This window comes from Mesoplodon bidens (assembly GCF_964165515.1).
Source record: "Mesoplodon bidens genome assembly, chromosome: Y".
Classification (NCBI taxonomy): Eukaryota; Metazoa; Chordata; class Mammalia; order Artiodactyla; family Ziphiidae; genus Mesoplodon; species Mesoplodon bidens.
This window is the reverse complement of record NC_138180.1, coordinates 50,827,830-50,848,207: the sequence shown is the minus strand read 5'-3', so window position 1 is coordinate 50,848,207 and position 20,378 is coordinate 50,827,830. Positions and strand designations below refer to the sequence as shown.

The 20,378-nt window shown below is 41.9% G+C and overlaps 1 long non-coding RNA gene across 1 annotated transcript in view; it reads left to right on the top strand.

The window, feature by feature from the left end:
- Positions 1-624: 624 nt before the first annotated feature.
- The window catches only part of LOC308609621, a 62,561-nt gene continuing 42,807 nt past the window's right edge, over positions 625-20,378 (top strand). The window contains exon 1 of the long non-coding RNA XR_014014325.1: positions 625-725. This is a non-coding gene — a long non-coding RNA (uncharacterized lncRNA). The remainder of the gene's footprint in view (positions 726-20,378) is intronic.

Below are 20,378 nucleotides of genomic sequence, written 5' to 3'. Positions count from 1 at the left end.
TGTATTATTTCCTTCATCTCTATTTCTGCTCTGATCTTTATGATTTCTTTCCTTCTATTAAGTTTGGGTTTTGTTTCTCTAGTTGCTTTATGTTTAGGTTGTTTCAGATGTTTCTTGGTTCCTGAGGTAGGACTGTATTGTTATAAACTTTCCTCTTAGATCAGCTTTTACTGTCACCCATAGGTTTTGTGCTGCATCCAGTAGGTTTTGGATCATCGTGTTTTCATTGTCATTTGTCTCCAGGGATTTTTTGATTTCCTCTTGGATTTCTTCAGTGATCCATTGGTTACCATTGGTTATTTAGTAGCATATTGTTTAGCCTCCAGGTGTTTATTTTACCATTTTCTGCCAAGTATTACAGCTTGCTCCCTGGGTGGAGGAGGAAGACAGGCTTGCAAACAGAAGACTCGCAGAGTTAATGGTACCCTAAAGCAAAATTATTGGGAAAATGCCAAAAAGAAAATTTCTACTATATGCTCTTTAAAAAGAAATCCTCAAACAATGCATTAATCAAGAGAGATTATGTAAGAGATCCTGCTTTGCTAGGGATCTTTCAAGTTACTTTTTTTTTCCCCCTTTCCTCTTACAGTCCCTGGTAGCAATCCCTCCATTCCTGGATCAGGTCCTCCCATCTTCCCAGGGCTGCAGCCAGGCCCAGTCACCTACTGCAGCACCAAGAGGACACTGCTGCTCCTAGACTTTCTGAAGGTTGCCAGGCTCCAAAGGTATGAAGGTCGTAATGATGCAGGAACAGAGGTCTTTAAATAAGTGGATGGTGGAAGCTGAATGCTACATTACAGAAAGTAACAAAGTACAATCTAAAGGTATTTCAAATGCATACAAACTTTGACTCAATCTTATTTAATTAAATGAGGTAAGAATAAGAAAGTGTGTGTTTGTACAGATCTGTGTAAATCTATGCTTGTTTGTGGATGGATGTAGAGAGAAGGAAAGAAGTTTATACCTCTCTTATCTTTTATATCATTCATGTATCTTGTCATCCATCCATCTCATCTTTTTTCATAGATGATATTTCCATCTAACCCTCATTTTTCTGTATCTCTTCCTTTTCTATCATCTGTCCTTCCATCTATCCATCTAACATTTACACACACATATTCACTCACATACACACAATCTCTGAATGTTCAGAGATTGGAGATTTCCAGGTGAAAGGGGAGGAGAAAGAGTGAAAATCCAAGGTCTTTTCCCTAGAAACTCCATCCCCAGTACTTCCAATTGTCCATCTTTAAACATAACTGGGTGACCTGGCTCTGTGAGTCAGGGCAGATTGAGTGTTTGCTGTGGTTTGCTTTGTAAAGAAAGGGGAAAAGGGCTGGGAAATAGATTTTGTACAGCTGTGCTTGCCAGACACTAAGCTTATTATTATATAAGCTAAATTAATTTAGCTTATTATTATACAATAATTTAGCTTATAATTCAGGTTTTACACTAATTTAGCTTATGTAATTTTATTTACCCAGTTCCATCCTTTAAAAATCATTTTCAAGCGGTCATAATGCTTACAGAAGTGCAGCCGTATGCCTTTACTGAAGGTTCTGTAATAACCCTCCTCCACTGAATTTATAAAGCAAAGAGCTGGCTTTTTTTAGCATAAGTCTAGGCTATATATTACAGAGCAATTTTCAGTAATTTTACTAATTTTCTGAAAGAAGCATGAGGCACATGAACACATGCCTTCGTTACCCATCCATTATTTCAGAGTATAAAGACTGTTTTCTTTAAAGACAAAATTATTGTAATTCTGAGACATGATGGAAAAACCCAGATGAAACCTATTTTCTGAACAGAAAGAGTCAAAACACTCAGAAAACTGAATTACTGGAGTGAAGGTAGTTTTGGTATTTTAGGTCAATAAAAGGATGCCCACATCGTAATACATGAATTGATGACAGCTGAAAGCACACTGACTTTCATAATGCACTGCTTTAAAAAAAACCACCCTTAAATAATCGGGCCTTTGGTCATTTTTTTTGGTACCGAACGGTTGCTTTCACTTCAGTCTGTGCCTTTGTAAGAATTAATTTGATCTCTGGCTCAATAGGCCATATGTTTTCAACACCGATCATCAAAGGTCAACTGCCAAGATTTCCGTTCAGTGCATGGAGAAACACAGGAACAGTTACATCCCCGTATTTCAATGAGAGTTTTCTCCCCCTCCCCTATTCTTGGAGAATCACTTGCACAAGAGAAGAATCATGTAGGAAAATATTCTAAATAAACATGGACACAGGAGGCCAAAGATCACTGACTGGTGATCTTTGGTGATGGCTCTGATAGACTTGAATATATTGGAACAACCAGTCAGGTTTTAATTTTCATTTCTTGTGAAAAGAAGGGGCCAGAAATAGATGACCACATTTATTTGGCAACTCAAAGGATTTTCTTTTTCTGGTGTCCCAAATGTCTATGGCTTACCGACTCTAACATGGAAAGCTACAGAGTGTAAATAAGCTTATATTTAATCCGTAGCAGGCGATCGCTGAGCAACTGTTGTCTTGACATTTTAAGATTAGTCAGTACTTAGGATTCCAATGATGGGTCCTTAGGAAATTAGGATAGAGAAATGGCCTTCAGTAAAGTTTTGTTGTTTTTGTAACCCCATTAAGTTATCAACAGCAACAGAGTACTATACAGGTTTACCCTATCGAACAAAAACGTCATCATTCCTTGGATGGCTGACATATGGAAATGCTCTGTCAACCTAAAATGTACAGCCACCTCTAGAAATGAACAAAGCTGAATTTCCCCCAAGCCCTGTTACCCTGGAAAGCAGTAGTGATTAAGAAATAGCTCACCCTTTTGTGTTCTGGGCAACTTCCTCCTCACATGACTTGGTAAGACTACCCCCCCCACCCCCGTCTACCTATGTGACAGGGCCAGACACAGACTCTCCAGGTTCCCGTCTGTCTCATAAACAATGCACTGAACAAAATGCTTGTTAAAGTTTTAGTGTTTCTCCTTCCCACCTCACCTTTTAAAAAAATTTTTTAAATTCACATTTATTGGACTATAATTGCTTCACAATGCTGTGTTAGTTTCTGCTGTACGACACAGTGAATCAGCCATACATACGTCCCCATAGACACAGGTCTTGCGGTTAGAGTTGTACCTACTGCAGCAGTCTCTGTCCCACAGTTCAGCAGCCCCTCCCCTTTCAATAATTCCTGGGGAAAGAGTCCATCTCCTCCAATACGGCTCACTCAGCAGCACAGGAGAGTTTTCTCCACATCCACTCTTTGCCTAGCCCTCATGTGCACACACCATTTGGGCGGGAAGGGTTTTAGAAGATGCCCAGCAGAATTCCAGCTGCTTTATCACTTTGTTTTGATACCCAGACTATCTGTGCTTTGGCCTTAACGTGAAGTTACAGGAACCTGATTTACCCACTACCTGAAACAATGCGACCAACAATAGCAGACGAAAATCTATGAAACCCTGCATCTCAAGACACAAAAAATCCCCTGAAAGACAGAAAACAAGATTCTGCCTCGAGAGAACTTCAGGACAAGGAATGACAAGAGTGGTAACTAGGCCACTGAATGATATAGACAAGCTCTCTGCAGTGAGTGTAATACATAAGATAAAATTAGAGCGAAAAATACTTTGTTAGAGTAAAATAGCACATTTTTAAAGTTATTTAGAAAAAGAAGGGATGGGAAAGGAACAAAAGGAGGTTATGAGTGCAGGATTAGCCTGTGATGAAACAAATATGAAAATTTAATAACACTCAATGCTATCATGATACAAACCAAGGGATTTTTCCAAAGTACAGATATAAGATGGTACATTATTTCTCAAGAAAAAATAAAGCTCAGTCTCAGTCACCATTAAGCACTAAACATATCTCAGAGATATATGCATATATCCACATATACAACTGGTATACATATACAACTGGTATACATACATATACACACACCAGATGCTAAACCTACCTTAGTGATATATATTTTTATATAATCTATAAATTCTATATATATTTGTATATATGTGATTTATAAATTATATACTATTATATAAAATATATATCTAAATGTATGTACATATATATAACTCATATATATATATATATAAACATACCTTAGTGACATGTGGTTCACCATCCCTTTTTAAATCTAGTCAAAACACAGAGAAGCCAATAGGAAAAATAATTCGTGAAAAAGAGCCAATAGCAAAAGCAAATTAAATCTCAACTGATGAAAATATGTCCATAAAAGATTCTCAGTGACTTTGAATTATTTGAAATAAATAAGTAAACAATTTTTAAACTTCACTTCCAAAACAAAGCACATATGGTGCACCTTAATTACATGATTAATTGGAAAATAAATTACACAATTTTGGTGTGTGACTAGAAGAAGGAAGAGGGATTTGAAAGGTGCTAATTTGTATTTTTTGTTCAGCTGGTGTACAACAGAGTCTATCTCTAATGGTGAAAAAACAACCAACAGTATTTCGGCATACAGTAATCCCAAGGAGGGTATTATTTAGACACCACTGTGTATTAAAGTCATGTGAGTTGCTCATGAGAAGGATTCCAAAGCCCTTCCTCCCAAGAGAGTCTGGAAAGAGGGTCTCCTGAAATGGTGGTGTTCAAACACCTCAGATGGTTTTGATGGACGGGTCCTTTACCTCATTTTGAGAAATATTGAAACAGATGAACCAAAACCTTCATCACCAATTCAGTCATAGAAAGAGAAATCAATATGGGCACACACCACCACCACTCATACACCGAAAGAGTATGCCGAGTAGAGCTGGCCAATAAAATAAGGCAGGTACCATCCACTGAAAAACACAGATGAGGACAAGAGGAGATCATAAGATCAAGATTGTATTAAAGCTTTCCATGGCATCACCAAACCAAGTCTGTAACAAATCAACTCTTATATACTCAATAGACACTTGTAAATTGAATCAGAAGAGTTGCTAAAGAAAGGGCAAAGACTTCATGGAAATATACACGTAAACAAAATTAGAACAAGCCCGGCCATGCTAATGGCAGGCACATTTGCATCTAAGACGTATCATTAGATAGACATTGTATGGGTTATATTACTCAGCCATTAAAAAAACGAATGAGACGGTGCCATTTGCAGCAACGTGGATGGACCTAAAGAATATTATGCTTCATGAAATAAGAGAAAGACAAACACTGTATGATATCACTTATATGTGGAATCTGAAAAATACAAATCAATGTACATGCAAAACAAAAACAGACTCACAAATGTAGAAAACAAACTAGTGGTTACCAGTGAGGAGAGGGAAGGGTGGAGATAAATTAGGGGTATGGGATTAAGAGATACAAACTGCCACACATAAAACAGATAAGCAACAAGGATTCATTGTACAGCACAGGGAATTATACCCATTACCTTATAATAACTATAATGGAAGATCATCTTCACAAATACCGAATCACTTTGCTGTACACCTGAAACTAGCACAATATTGTAAATCAACTCTACTTCAATAAAAAATTAAAAAACCTAAAGTGCAAAGCCATGAGTAGGCCATGTCTGGGTTAAATAAACACCAAAGTACATATAGCAAACCTTCCAAGGGACCCCATTATGGGTCACTCCTTTCATTACTATGATACCAGGTCCCCGTGTCTTAGAACACAGTGTCTATCTGTACTTGCAGCAGAATAATTTGCTGAGCTATTTCCTGCTGCTTGTGTGTTTCACCGATAGGCTTTCTGTCTTTTTCTCTGGTTTCTGGGATCTTTATGCTGCCCTGAGAAGATACTTCCCGTTAGGGTTTTGCCATCCTGAAGGCTGAACTCATCGGTAAAATCATGGTTAGTGAACGGCACATGGGGAATGAACAAGCACATTTACAAGCCAAAAGGGTTAAAAAGGTCTGGTGGTAAGACACAGTGGCCAAGTCCAGATGGTGGCCAAGCCATACCTTACAGGGTAAGACCTAGAGGAAGCATGAGGCCCAGCAGAGATTCCTCTTCTCTAACCCTAACACCGACACAAAGAATCGGGGGAAATCGGGGGTGCCTGGAGAACAAGAGGCACGAGGTGCAATGAAACCCTGGTGCCACCATCCTGCAAAGCAGAAGCCCACAGCATGTAACAGTGACCGCAGAACGTGTTTTCCTTTGAAAGTAGGATTGGGACGTTACAGAGAAGGCATTTTCTTTCTTCACTGATTAACTGATTATAACTTTGTAAAATTATCAGGAGTGATGTTACCATTTCAATAAAAAGTAAAAAGCAAAAAAATTAAAAAAGGCTTTAAGTAAGTGCATATTCTATGTTGCTGTGTACATATCTGCCTACAGTTGCAAAGAATCCACGATGAAATTGCTGGAAATATAATTTGCTTGGTCAAGCCCTTAGGGAATTTGCTATGGTAACTCTCTCAGCATTAGGCTTTTTTTTTTTTTTTTATAACCAAAGCAACGATCCTTGAAGCAGGGCATTTCTGAACATGATAAATGTTTTTCACCAGAGGTCAAGGATGTGATCACATCTAAAGACAAGAAAACAGTTACCCAGCTGCTGGCCCTTCACCCACTGAGGGGCAAAGGCTAAATTCTCTCCGTTATTCCTGGTGAACTCACCAAAAGGGCAGCAAGTGTACATTTTTATTACATGTCAGCAGGGCCTCTGTGGTCCAGGACAGAAACACTGATGAGGAGGATGACTCTGGCTTCTCTGCAAGGGTGCCTTTTTGGGATCTGGCCAGCAGCCACCTGGGAGGGCCAAAGGAGGGTGTCTTTCGTACATTGTGAACAAAGTACCCCAAGCCTCCACACACGAGTGCGTGCGATCCTCAACCGCAGACGTGCATCCATTATCTCCTTTTTCATGTAAGAATATAGAGGCTGGAAAATCTTATGCCAACTTGCTGAAACCTTATAAATTCCAGGGATGACCCTGTGTCAGAGGCAGAATGATCCCCACCCACTCCGCTTCCCAAAGATGTCCCCCCATCCTCACCCTGGACTCTGCAGACACCGTACGTTACAGGACAAAAGGGGTTTGGCAGATGTGATGAGGTTAAGGACCTGAGATGGTGAAACCATTCTGGATTATCCAGGTGGACCCAGTGTCATCACAGGGGTCCTGTACACTGGAGAAGGAGGAAGGCAGATGAGTCAGACTGTGAGATACAGCTTTGTGAGAAAGACTTGACCAGCCATGGATGGCTTCAGAGATGAACGGGGGCCAAAGGTCAGCGTGCACTGAGCCCAGGGAGACCCACGTGAGACTCCTGACCGCCAGAGGAGAGTATCAGTGTGTTGTTTCAGCCCCTAGGAGGGTAATACTCTGTTACAGCAGCCATAGGGAACTCATACAACTGGAAAAAGAGGTGCACAGCCCATACCAACCAATCAGAACATGGTGTCTCCAAGTGATCAACAGAGTAGAATGAAGCAACGCCTGAGGAGCCCTATGTGTCTGGATAGGCAGGTGACTCTCAGGCTTTCTGTAGGACGGGGTCAAGGACCTCAGAACCGCCCAGAGAACGGAGCCATCGCCACATCAACCGCGATCCCGGAATCCATACAACAGAGAACGGAGCCATCCCCATGCCAACTACAATCCCGGAATCCATAGAACATCCTAATGCCAGAGTAGGGTTTCTTCTCCACACTGGGAATCCTGATGAAGTATTCTAGGGCAGGGTTGAGGTGGACTGGGAAACATCACTTGCTGTGATGGGATGTAGTCCCATTCCAGCATTGTCGATTTGGTGGATTTTACTGTTAAAGTGAGAAGGTAACTCCATGAAGCCATTTACTTCACCAAAGAAATGGTGATCAGGCATACAATGGGATCCTGTTCAGTGACCAGACAAGGCAAGGACATTTAAAAAGGAACCTTATGTGCAAACTACTAAGTGAAAGAAGGCATTCTGTATAATGGAAAAGAATCTGAAAAAGAATATACGTGGGTGCATGTACTAATATATATGTATATATGTCTATAAACACATACCTATTACTGAAGCACTGTGCTGTACACCTGAAACATTGTGAATCAACTATACTTCAATTACAAAAAAAGGCAGTCTGAAAAGACTATGCATTGCATGAGTCCATTTATATGACATCCTGGAATAGGCAAAACTAGAGAGAAGGTAAACAGGTTCACGTTAACCAGGGTTTTGGGGTGGAGGAGTTTTGAATAGGTGAAGCATGGGGGATACTTTGAGGGTGGCGAAACTATTCTGTGTGATACAGTAGTGGCAGATACGCGACACTAGCTGTTTGTCAAAAGTCACAGAACTTTAGAGCACAGAGACCGAAACTAAGGTATGCAAATTAAAACAACAATAACAAAAATACTGAGGATTTTACGGGCTCCCAGGATGAAACGCGTATGCTGTGTCACGAGAATTTAATGGTGTTACCAATGGGTGAAGTAACCTTCGGTGAGGTGTGTGGTTAGGGGCTGGTGCTCACCTAATATTTCTGTACGTATTGGTGGATCTGTAAGATGGAAGACAAAAGGACTTGCAGATAAGCACTGAACTCTACTTGACAAAACTGTTTCCCACGGGGGCATGGCTGAACAATTCTGATAGTGCCCTGCGTGTACACTGGGGTTGACCCAGCGGTATATGGACTGCAGGAGCCAGGTGGCAGATGAGCAATGAAGGAGGTGGCAGTGGTCCACGTGGTGATGGATCAGAGCTGTAGACACCGCCATGCACTCAGGTTCTGCTTAATATACAAACACATCCTCACGTAGAGCAATACTGAGAGACACGTGCAGAAACATGAGTTAGCATTGCACACACACAGTCGGCCCTCCGTATCCGAGGGTTCATATCCTCAGATTCAACCAGCCACAGATCAAAGCTATTTGGGGGGGGGGTGAAAAAATTTCCAGAAAGTTCCAAAAAGCAAAATCTGAATGTGCCACAAGCCAGCAGCGATCTACATTGCATTTACAATTATTTATATGGTACTAGGTACTATAAGTAATCTAGAGATGTCTTAAAGTATACAAGAGGTTGTGCGTACACTAAACTATTTTATATAGAGTTTGAGCATCCATGAATGTTCGTATCCCTGGGGGTCCTGGAACCAGTCCCCCACAGAGACCGAGGGAACCCCGCATATTTCCTTGCTCTGTTAGATGACAAGTTCCTGAAGAAATGACACTCTAGGAGCAACAGGCCCATCTGCTGCCCAGAAATTGACTTCTAATCCCACCCTCCAGTAAAAGGAACCAGGGCTCCTGGGAGAGACGGATGACTCTGGGAGCGGGACAAGAAATAGACAGGATGCCTGTAGCAACGTGTAGTTCAGGAAGAGTGCACACCCACACACACCAAAAACACAAGGATGGGGCTTCCCTGGTGGCGCAGTGGTTGAGGGTCCGCCTGCCGATGCAGGGGACACAGGTTCGTGCCCCAGTCTGGGAAGATCCCACATGCCGCAGAGCATGGCCGCTGAGCCTGCACGTCCGGAGCCTGTGCTCCTCAACGGGAGAGGCCACAGCAGTGAAAGGCCCACATACCGCAAAAACAACAACAACAACAAAAACCAAAAAAACACAAGGATGGTTATGTGAAAATTAGTACCACTACTCAGGAAAGCAATTTGGAAATAGCAAAGTTTCAGGCAAGAACATCCTACGACACAGAAATTCCATCTCAGGTATAATCACCAGATAAACATGCCTGTATAAGGAGGATGCTTGGGGATCATAATCTTTGTACTGTTTTTAAGAGAAAACATTGCAGAAGAAGTAAGATACTTTTATGAAGGATTGTGTAAATTATTGCTCTTAGTATAACGCAATGCTTTACGACCATTGAGGACACTGAACCAGATCCATGTGTATCAGTGTAATTGAGTGCAAAATGTAAAATAATGCTGATCAGAATTCTATCATGATGGGGGATGCCGGTTTAGTCAGTGTATGAAAATACAGATGAATATATAGTGACTGCCAGCAAGCGGTTACCTTTGGGAACAATGGAAAACATATGTGAAGGAAGGGTACTTGATTTATGGGGTTTTTTTTGCAGTACACGGGCCTCTCACTGCTGCGGCCCCTCCCATTGTGGAGCACAGGCTCCGGACGCGCAGGCTCAGTGGCCATGGCTCACGGGCCTAGCCGCTCTGCGGCATGCGGGATCTTCCCGGACCAGGGCACGAACCCGTGTCCCCTGCATCAGCAGGCAGACTCTCAACCACTGCGCCACCAGGGAAGCCCTGATTTACATTTTGTTTCTCAAAAAAAATGTTTTGAAAAATTTATAACAAAGCATCTCATTATCTAGTTGCTGGTCAGAGGAGCACTTTTATATTATTTTTAATTTTTGATGTGGTTAAAATATTTTCTATGTTAATTTGAAATTTTAAATGAATGAAAGAAACAAAATGAGCATAGGGTAAAGGGTGTATGGTGATGAATCAGAGGACAGGGCAGACCTCTCAGCAAATACGTCTGCAAGAAGGGATGCACGACAGTTGAGATGGGGTTTATTCTGCTTTAGGAGGTGGTGATTGGTAAATTCTTGTCTGAAAGACTAGAAGGGTGAGTGAGTGAAAACAGATGGACAGAAATTTTGGGCAAAGGTTCCATGCAGGTAACTGTGAGGGCAAGAAATCTGAGACAAGAGCTCATATGGATTGCTGCAAATACTCAGAGTGATCATAGAAAGCAGCATATCTGATGGTGTCTCCTGTGACCCTGGAGCTCATGGAATGCTTGCTGTACTTTTAAAATTTCATTTATTTTTGGCTGCGTTGGGTCTTTGTTGCTGTGCGTGGGCTTTCTCTAGTTGCAGTGAGTGGGGGCTACTCTTTGCGGTGCGCGGGCTTCTTGTTGCAGTGGCTTCTCTTGTTGCGGAGCACAGGCTCTAGGCGCAGGAGCTTCCGTAGTTGTGGCACAAGGGCTCAGTAGTTGTGGCTCATGGGCTCTAGAGCACAGGCTCAGTAGTTGGGGCACACAGGCTTAGTTGCTCCAGGGCATGTGGGATCTTCCCGGACCAGGGCTCAAACCCGTGTCCCCTGTATTGGCAGGCAGATTCTTAACCACTGCGCCACCAGGGAAGTCCCGAATGCTTGCAATGTTAATGAGAGCTATGTTATCTACTTTTTTCTTACAATGCAATACTCTGATTTTTTGTTTGTTTGTTTTGGTTAAAGGTTTTCTGTAAGAGTTTATGGGGAAATCTAAAAGAAATTAATTGGAGAAATTTTATCAGGTTTTTTTTTAAACATGATGGTGTAGAAGGTGGGTATAAAAATAAATTGTTATTGTGGGCAGAAGGGGATAGTAATCATCTTTTAGCATGTTATACAATTATGTGTTCTCTGTTGTTTATTTTTAAGCAATATTCTAAATTTTCAATGTCTCGCAATAACGTCAATTTAAAGTTGCATGACTAATTGGCTTCCTCTATTTTCTGTCTATTATGAGAGACATATTGAATGCAATAGAGAAAATAATTAGCCCACAGCAAAATCTCACATGGGATTAGCTTTCATGAACTTGACAAAAATAACATATATTATCACTTAGATATCTCTTAATTAAATGGACTAATCTATTCTCCTCATGTACACTAGTAGAAGCAATCTGTTCCAGTGGACAAGAAAATTTATTTTTGTTATTATTGTTGCTATTTTTTTTTTTTTTTTTTTTTTTTTTGCGGTACTCGGGCCTCTCACTGTTGTGGCCTCTCCCGTTGCGGAGCACAGGCTCTGCATGCGCAGGCTCAGCAGCCACGGCTCACGGGCCCAGCCGCTCCGCGGCATATGGGATCCTCCCGGACCGGGGCACGAACCCGTATCCCCTGCATCGGCAGGCGGACTCTCAACCACTGCACCACCAGGGAGGCCCTATTGTTGCTATTTTTAAAAGCACATGCCTTAGACCTAGCACTGTTTCAAAGTATTAACTTGCTACCAGACAGGGTAGTCCTCTTCCCTGATATTAATAAGGTAAGATAGACATGAATGGTGATTACCAAGGACCGATGATTATCCTAAGGTCTTTACAATTATTACACTGTTTCGTCATCAAAATAACCATTGTGGAACCAGTATATTAAGAAAGAGTGGAATATTTTCTTCACAAATGGAAAGTAGCTCAATATTAAATCTCCTTTAAACCCCAGTTTTTACTCCTAGTTTCACTCTGGCCCAGGAAATCACTAAATGTTTAACAATAAGTAATGTTTTTTCATCACTCAAAGCCTCAATTTCCTCATCTGTGAAATGGGGTAACAATGATACCTAGCTTAAAGGGTTTAATAAGAGAAGTAGACAAGAATGCTTAGAGAATGCTCAGAACAATGAATTCGGTAAGGAGCCAAAGGGTAGCATCTACTAATTTTTTTTTACCATTAATAATAATTTGTGACTTAGTGGAATTTTTTCAGTAGATGTATTTTCTATTTCTCTCTTTGTATACGTTGAATGCAGTATTTGTGTCATCATCAAGGGTCAGATTCACTGGGTGACTGCTTTCTGCATCTATTGTCATCCCAGGAGGAGTGGTCCATGATGATGCATGCTTGGAGCTGTCCATAGTTGTGAGGACGTTGCAAAGTATCTATTTCCCTGTCATTCACCACACTTCAGCATTATTCTACACATTCTCCTTATATTAAATCACAAACTGTATTATAGATTAACTGGCATAAAACGATTCAATAAAGCCAACACACGAGAAGGCCGTAACAGTATCTGGGAAAACACAACAGAGCCAACCTGCAAATACATAATGAAGCATTCTGTGCTTGGATTGCTGAACATTGTAATAAACCAATTTAAAAACTTCAGACTGGGGCTTCCCTGGTGGCGCAGTGGTTAAGAATCCACCTGCCAATGCAGGGGACACGGGTTTGAGCCCTGGTCTGGGAAGATCCCACATGCTGCGGAGCAACTAAGCCTGTGCGCCACAAGTACTGAGCCTGCGTGCCACAACTACTGAAGCCTGTGCACCTAGAGCCCGTGCTGTGCAACAAGAGAAGCCACCGCAATGAGAAGCCCATGCATCGCAACGAAGAGTCACCCCTGCTCGCCACAACTAGAGAAAGCCCGCGTGCAGCAACGAAAACCCAACAGCCAAAAATAAATAAATAACAAAGAAAAACCACCAAAAAATCTTCAGACTTGTCATGAGAAAGTTACCTGACTTCCCCATAAGCCGTGGGTCACCTTTCAGTCTACTTACCAATTATCTCAACAAAAATTAAAACAAAGAAGCAAGCTATATAATACTGTTAGAAATATTCCTCTTTATATGTGTGCATGCCTCATTGAAATTGTATGCACTTACATTTACATTTTTGCCTCGATCCAACTCGAAACTCTACCATACTCTTACCTGTCAAATTGGGGCATTTTCATAAGGAACACTATTATCGTAAAGACCCGTGGGACAAAACTGATTATGTTTATAATACTTGGTAAGTTACTGTGACAGCAAGGATAGTAATAAACGTATATGATAGAGCGGAAACGTCAGTCTAATAATTCACTGTCATAAGAAAATACAAAAAGCAGATGCATGAGGTTCATAATTAAACCTGTGGGCATGTCTATATGCAGTACCACGTTACTGTGTTTCTTTTACTAGATCATCATTAATTATTTGTAACATGGTGTAGTCCTTGTCTAGAATGAGCATGGTTAATATTATCACTACATACAAAGACATGTTTCAGCATATTTTTTCCTTGAGTCCTTCTCTCCTGGGTCCTGAATGGTTAGTATCTGGTTATGCTAATTGTTCATAATAACAATATTTAAGTGCATATCTCAGCAGCAGTAATAAAAGAATATTTTAACAGACAGTGGTAGGGATTGATCTGGAAACTGTATTAAATTTACAATGGAATCAAGACTTAGAGTAACCATCTTTAGAAAAACCCCAAACTAGAACACGTGTATGAGTTTTACTACAGACCTAACCTAGCAACATGTGAAAGCTTTACCTAAGTGCAGCCCACAGACAATCTTTTTTTTTTTTTAATTTTTTGCTTTATAACAAATTTAATCAGTTATACATATACATATGTTTCCATATCCCCACCCTTTTGCGTCTCCCTCCCACCCTCCCTATCCCACCCCTCCAGGCGGTCACAAAGCACCGAGCTGATCTCCCTGTGCTATGCGGCTGCTTCCCACTAGCTATCTACCTTACGTTTGGTAGTGTATATATGTCCATGCCGCTCTTTCACTTTGTCACAGCTTACCCTTCCCCCTCCCCATATCCTCAACACAGACAATCTTTATTTTCACAAGTCCACCCTATGTCTAATGCACAGAAGTATAATTACATGCTGCAAATAATGTGATAAAAAATACTCTCAGACAACGAGAAAATTTCAGGGAAATCTGCAAACTGAGGTCTTTAGTGGGATCTACTTTTATTGCATCATTTCCTCTTTCTGTTTTAAATCTTTTCTGAGGAGGAGGTGGAGAATTTGGTAAATCTAAGTGTACATGATAAGATACGTAAATTGTAAATTACCAGTAAGTGTAAATTATATCTGTATATATACGTGTGTGTATATATACACACATTAATATGTGTATATATACACACACACTATATACACACACACGTATGCATATATGTGTCATATGTGTGTACATATGCATATGGCGTAAGACATACCATCCTCTCTTCATCTGCCTTCTTGGTTGGTAATAAATACAGTAATTATACTATTTATAGAATCAGACTGTGTGTCTCTGGTGTGTATCACCATAGACTCTTGACCTAAAATCCCAGGCGTCCTTTTAACGCCCACCACAGTGATTTCGACACGGACCACAGGAGGGAAGAGATGTGTGGGGGCCAAGGGGACACCGTGAGCCACCCCGATGAGCTTCAGACTGCTCTCTGCTAGGAGGTCCTGGGACAGTTTCTGGAAGCCTTTTGTAGCAAAATCAGCAGCTCCTGGTGCCAGCAGGTGGCAATTCACCTCTATGCAACATTTCTGAGGGATAGTGTTTCGGGCCAGTTTTGTCCCACAGAGAGCGGGGTTCTGTGTTCTGTCGAGAACATCACCAACGTGTCTTGAGTTTTTACCCCTCATCTTGGTATTCAGTTCTGCTGCAAGATGAGGAAATCAGCTTACAGAATGCCAAATTCCATGCAGTGCAGGATTTAACTTTCCCTTCAACATGTATAGAAACAGGGAGGCTGTACTTCCCATGGCACTCTAGTATACTTCGCATCTTTGCCTATAAAACTATTCTGCTTTTTTTTTTCCCTAGGCTGTGTGGTGTATCTACTTATATGTAGAAGTAAACTGGATGGGTTTTCAGAAATAGATTCACAGACCTAGAAAACAAATTTACAGCTAGCAGGAGAGGTGGGAGGAGAAAGAGAAATTAGGAGTTTGGGATTAGCATATACCCACTACAGTAGATAAACTAGATGATCAACCAGGTCCTACTGTACAGCACAGGGAACTCTACTCAATATTCTGTAATAACCTATAAGGGAAAAGAAATCTGAAAAAGAACATATATGTGTATATATATATATATATATATAAACGGAATCACTCCTGTACACCTGAAACTAACACAATATTATAAATTAACTATATCTCAATAAAAAAATAATAAATTGGATGGTTTTTGAAACACAAAAATAAAACTGTATTGACATCTTTTATTAAAGTCTTGTGAATCCTAAAGTTTAAAAAAAAAATGGGAAGAGATTTGATACATGCCAAGGAAAAAAATCAGGCAATTGTATTCCAACCAAATTTGAGGGATCTATAATCAATCAGGGCTATGGGGAGGTCCTGAGAACAAAAACATCACAAGTTACTGAAGAAAATCTTCAGTGGACTTAAAGCAGTAAGATCCTGCTATAGCAGTAATTCCATGAATTCAAAGTGGGGAATGTTGGTTATTTTTGTTTGCCTTGGCTGTATTGTGTTTCCAGGAGATTCTTAACTGCCATCCACGGACACTTAAAATAATACAGAGATGTAAATAGGAGCAATTTTAGAGATTTAAGGACAATCCAGAGCCACATAACCATCCAGAGCTGAGGCGCTGGAGAGGACATGGCTTTTTCCCATGCCCCCTGGGTCTGTCGTTGCGGGTGACAAAGGGACCTCAGACACCCAGCCCTCCTTAGTCAGCAGCACGCAATCGTGATTCCACTCATGGCCAGAATTTTCCATATCCTGGTGTCTCAGCTGGTGCAGGAGCCTGACCTCAGGCCGGCCCTCCCAGTCGCCTGCAATCCGGTTCCCTGAAATATTCGGTGTCTACCCTGTTGCCATGGTCACTCTCAGCCCATCCTCCAGCTTCAAAGCACACTTCATCTGATTACCTCACTTCTGTCGGGAAGGAAGGCATTTTTCTCTACCCTTCTAGGTTCATAAAATTAAAATCTAAGAATTAAATTGACATGGGACGGATGAACAGGTGAAAATCAAACAAAAGTTGAAAAACGTGTATCCACAGGAGAGACACGGAGACCCCGAGTCACGTGCCAAAATGACCAAAACCCACACCTTAAATATCATCTTCAGCTGTAGACAAAAGAGGCTCTTGGGGTAGTGGTTTGAGACCTCAAAGGGGAGGAAAGCAGTTCCCATGGAGAAGGAAAAGCAAACCTTTGTAAACAAGTGTTTGCTGGGCCTGCAGAGACAGGGGGACACGGAGTGGACTCTGATCTCCAGGCCCTGCTGTTTCCCCACCCCACATGGTCCATATTCTTTGCAGACATGTCTGGTGATGCTCCCTTCCAGGAACAAGCCCTCTATCTAAATTCTTTAGGCAACTAAGGGGAGGTAAAAAGAAAGACGTCCTGAGTTTTCTGCTTTTTAAAATAATCTTTCTAAAATAATCCTCACGTCAGACACACATTTTGGGGTGGCCAATTTTGTTCCCATACACTTTCATTCTCTTATAATCCATTTCATCATATTATCCTCTTTTCCTGACACCCAAATCTGACCCTCTCATTTCTAAACATTCTGCCTCTGGTTTTATTGTCATGGGCTCCAATTCTGCTGAGCTAATTCTTAATATTTATATATACATTCACCTGATCCTTTCACTACCCTTGCCCTTAGGTTCTCTGAAAGCTTACCTGCAATGATGCTTTTCCACCACCTAACCTAAGTCCTACACATGATGGTTTCCAGTAAGCACCAGTCCTCCATAAGTTCAAGGCTACAACTTCTTTCTGATCTTGAACCTCAACTGTTCCAGCTCACCACTAACTCCCCAGTCCGTTTCCAAAAACCATTCACTTCACTGGCTTCACCAATCCATCGCAGCTACTAAATTTTCACTGAAACTCACCTTTCTTGACCCCGTTTCCCCACTAAAATCTAGTGATAAAACACCATCATCACTCCTAAACTTACTCCCTGAATCCCTGGCCTCTCTCTCATTTTATTGCACTAGCTTGTACCCCCAGGTCTGATTAAATACAGCTCCGCCTACACCCCGCTGGCCACCATGAACATAACCACACCAACCACTGTGACTTTACATTTGTGATGGTAAATGCCGAGTGGGGTGTCCAGGTGCCCCTAGTTTACTTTCACCATCTAGTAATCCTCCAACTGCCTCTGATAGATATTTTGTACTTTGATCTCCTAGAATCCTAAGACTTACCCCCTCTTACCCCCTCAATCAGCTGAAGATTTTGCTTTCCGTTTCTTCAAGAACCTGGAAGCATTGAGACCAAAGCACCCATGGGCTTCTGCCTGCATCGCCACCAAGGTACCCACATCTGAAACCACACACTCTGAACGGTGATGGATGCTAGCCACCCTCCTCCTATCCAAACACCATCGCTCCATCTGAGCAAGGATTCCCTCCCTCCTTGTGCTCTGAAGGATACAGATTCTGCACCGATTCCCAGGTGGATTCCTCCCATCCACAAAAAAATCTGCCCTATTTCGCATCTTAGAAAAACATGTTCTGGACCCCACTTCCCCGACCAACTGACAGCCACTCCTTGCTGCCACGCACTGCGAAATTCCTCCAAAGGAATTGTTGCTACTCACACGCCTGTGACACCTGCACCAGCCCGTTCTGTCCTAAAGACAATCCAGGCAGAGTTTTGCAGCTTCCACTGTCTGGAAGTTATTCACGTAAACTTCACTGATAACGTCATGGAGCTGAATCCAGTTTTCGATTCTCAGTCTCCATCTCGCAAGGGTTCACCTCTTTTGCCTTTGGCCTTCGGGACACCAGTGTCTTTATTTTCGTGTGACGGCTGCTCTGGCTGCTTTTGATTTTTTCTCCCATGCCCACTGCTATTTCTCAGTGTCCTTTGTCACTTCCTTCTCTGTTCCCTGACCTCTTAATACTGTCAGGATCTCAGTCTCAGTCTTCCGACATCTCTCTCTCTCTGACAATCCCCCTTGGGTGACCTCATACAGTGTCACGCCACTGAGTGTCACCTGTACACCACAGATTCAGTTTTTGTTTCCTCGGCTACAAACGTCTCTTCCAAAGCCCAGTCTCACATAACTAATAAATATTGGGTTGCCCAAAAAGTTCGTTCGGGTTTTTCCGTAAAACGTTATGGAAAAACTGTAACGAACTTTTTGGCCAACCTAATAGTATTTTGAAACGATTACACTCGGCACTGTTTTCACTACCTCTGAAAAAAATTCGCTATGTTGCATTCTCATCCTTTTTCAGTTAAAATATTTTCTAGTGTCCATGTTTACTCACTGTCTGATAAATGAGTTAATGTGAATTTTCTCAATACCAAGTATGTAGGATGTTTTAGCTGTGCACGTGTGTGTTCACAGGAGAAAACTCTGCATGATTTTATTCCTTTGAAAGTTACTGAATCTTGCTTGATAGCCCCGAATATGGTCTATTTTGGTGACTATGTCGTGTGCCTTCTAAAGGACGTGTATTCTAGAGTTGTGGATGTAAGGCTTTAGAAATGAGACTGAAAAGTATTGGGTTAACAGGCTTTTACAATCTTACCTATTTATAACCTACTGATATCGCGTCTCTCCTTTACCGAGAGAGGGTTGTTAAAATCTCCAGCCATGTTCATGAATTCCTCTCTTCTTTGAGTCTCTGCAGCGGAATTTCAAACTGCACTTGTTAATTCAGAACTTGAGTAACGTCTGCTGTTGAGGAATAAAGAATGCTGCTGGGGCTTCCCTGGTGGCGCAGTGGTTGAGAGTCCGCCTGCCGATGCAGGGGACACGGGTTCGTGCCCCGGTCTGGGAAGATCCCACATGCCGCAGAGTGGCTGGGCCTGTGAGCCGTGGCCGCTGAGCCTGCGCGTCCGGAGCCTGTGCTCCGCAACGGGAGAGGCCACAACAGTGAGAGGCCCGCGTACCGCAAAAAAAATAATAATAATAAAATAAAATAAATGCTGCTGATTCTGATATTTGAAAGAAGCGCAGTGAGATGAGAAGAAAGAAACGAGATTCTTTCTCCACGGGGCTGGGGGGAAAGGGCCGCCCCCAAGCAAGTCTGCTTAGTAACGTCACCCGTCTTGCACAACTGATGTGTTACCAATGAATGAATGTGTGTAAACTTGCTGGCACCCAGCATGGCACGGTGTACACATTCATGAAAAGTCACCTGCAACTCTCTTCATACAGAGACTGCAAGGCCTGGGGTTCATGACATTCAGTGAACCTTTCCTCCGAATAGCCCTGAGAAGATTCAGAATTGTAACCAGGTCTTCCTTGACACTCCTCCCACCTCAGCCTTCTGTAGATGTGTACCACCAAGTTTTTTCTCCTATAGTTCAGTGCAGTCAGTTTCTCCAACTTTTGCCTTGTACTCCCTCCAGCGAACGTGCCCTTTAAACACCCCACCCCCATCTTTTCTGGAATCCCCATCACTAGGGTAACTGCCCTACTTAAATACATGGCTTCAGAGTAAGTGTACCATTCTCTAAACCCAATCTTCTTTACGGTCATTTTTCTACATCTATCTGCTTAAGCACATCCAAAATACATGTCCTTGTCTAATAATTACATGTTTTTACAAGTGCTTGTATAGCAGCAAGTACTATTACCCTTGTTATTATTACATTTTGCCCATCCTCCTATAAGTTAAATAACGTTTAAACTCCCGAGGGCAGAAGCCAGGGCGTCTCGTCTACATGACTCCCAGCATAGCGTGAGGGGCAGTTAGGGGTGAAATATTTTGCAGAAGCCCATGTATACAGAACATGGTTCCCTGAGGAGCTACCCTCAGGAGCAGTGCATCTCTGCAGTAAACATTTCAGTGAGCATCTACAGCACATCGGCCGCCTCCCCACTGACTCTGGGGGAAAGTGGTACTCGTAATCCCTGGGGAATCAGCCGACAAAATCCGTCTTTCTGTGACAATGGTCTAAGGAAGGAAAACCCCGTCAAAGGGATGGAGAGAATGGAGAGGCCAT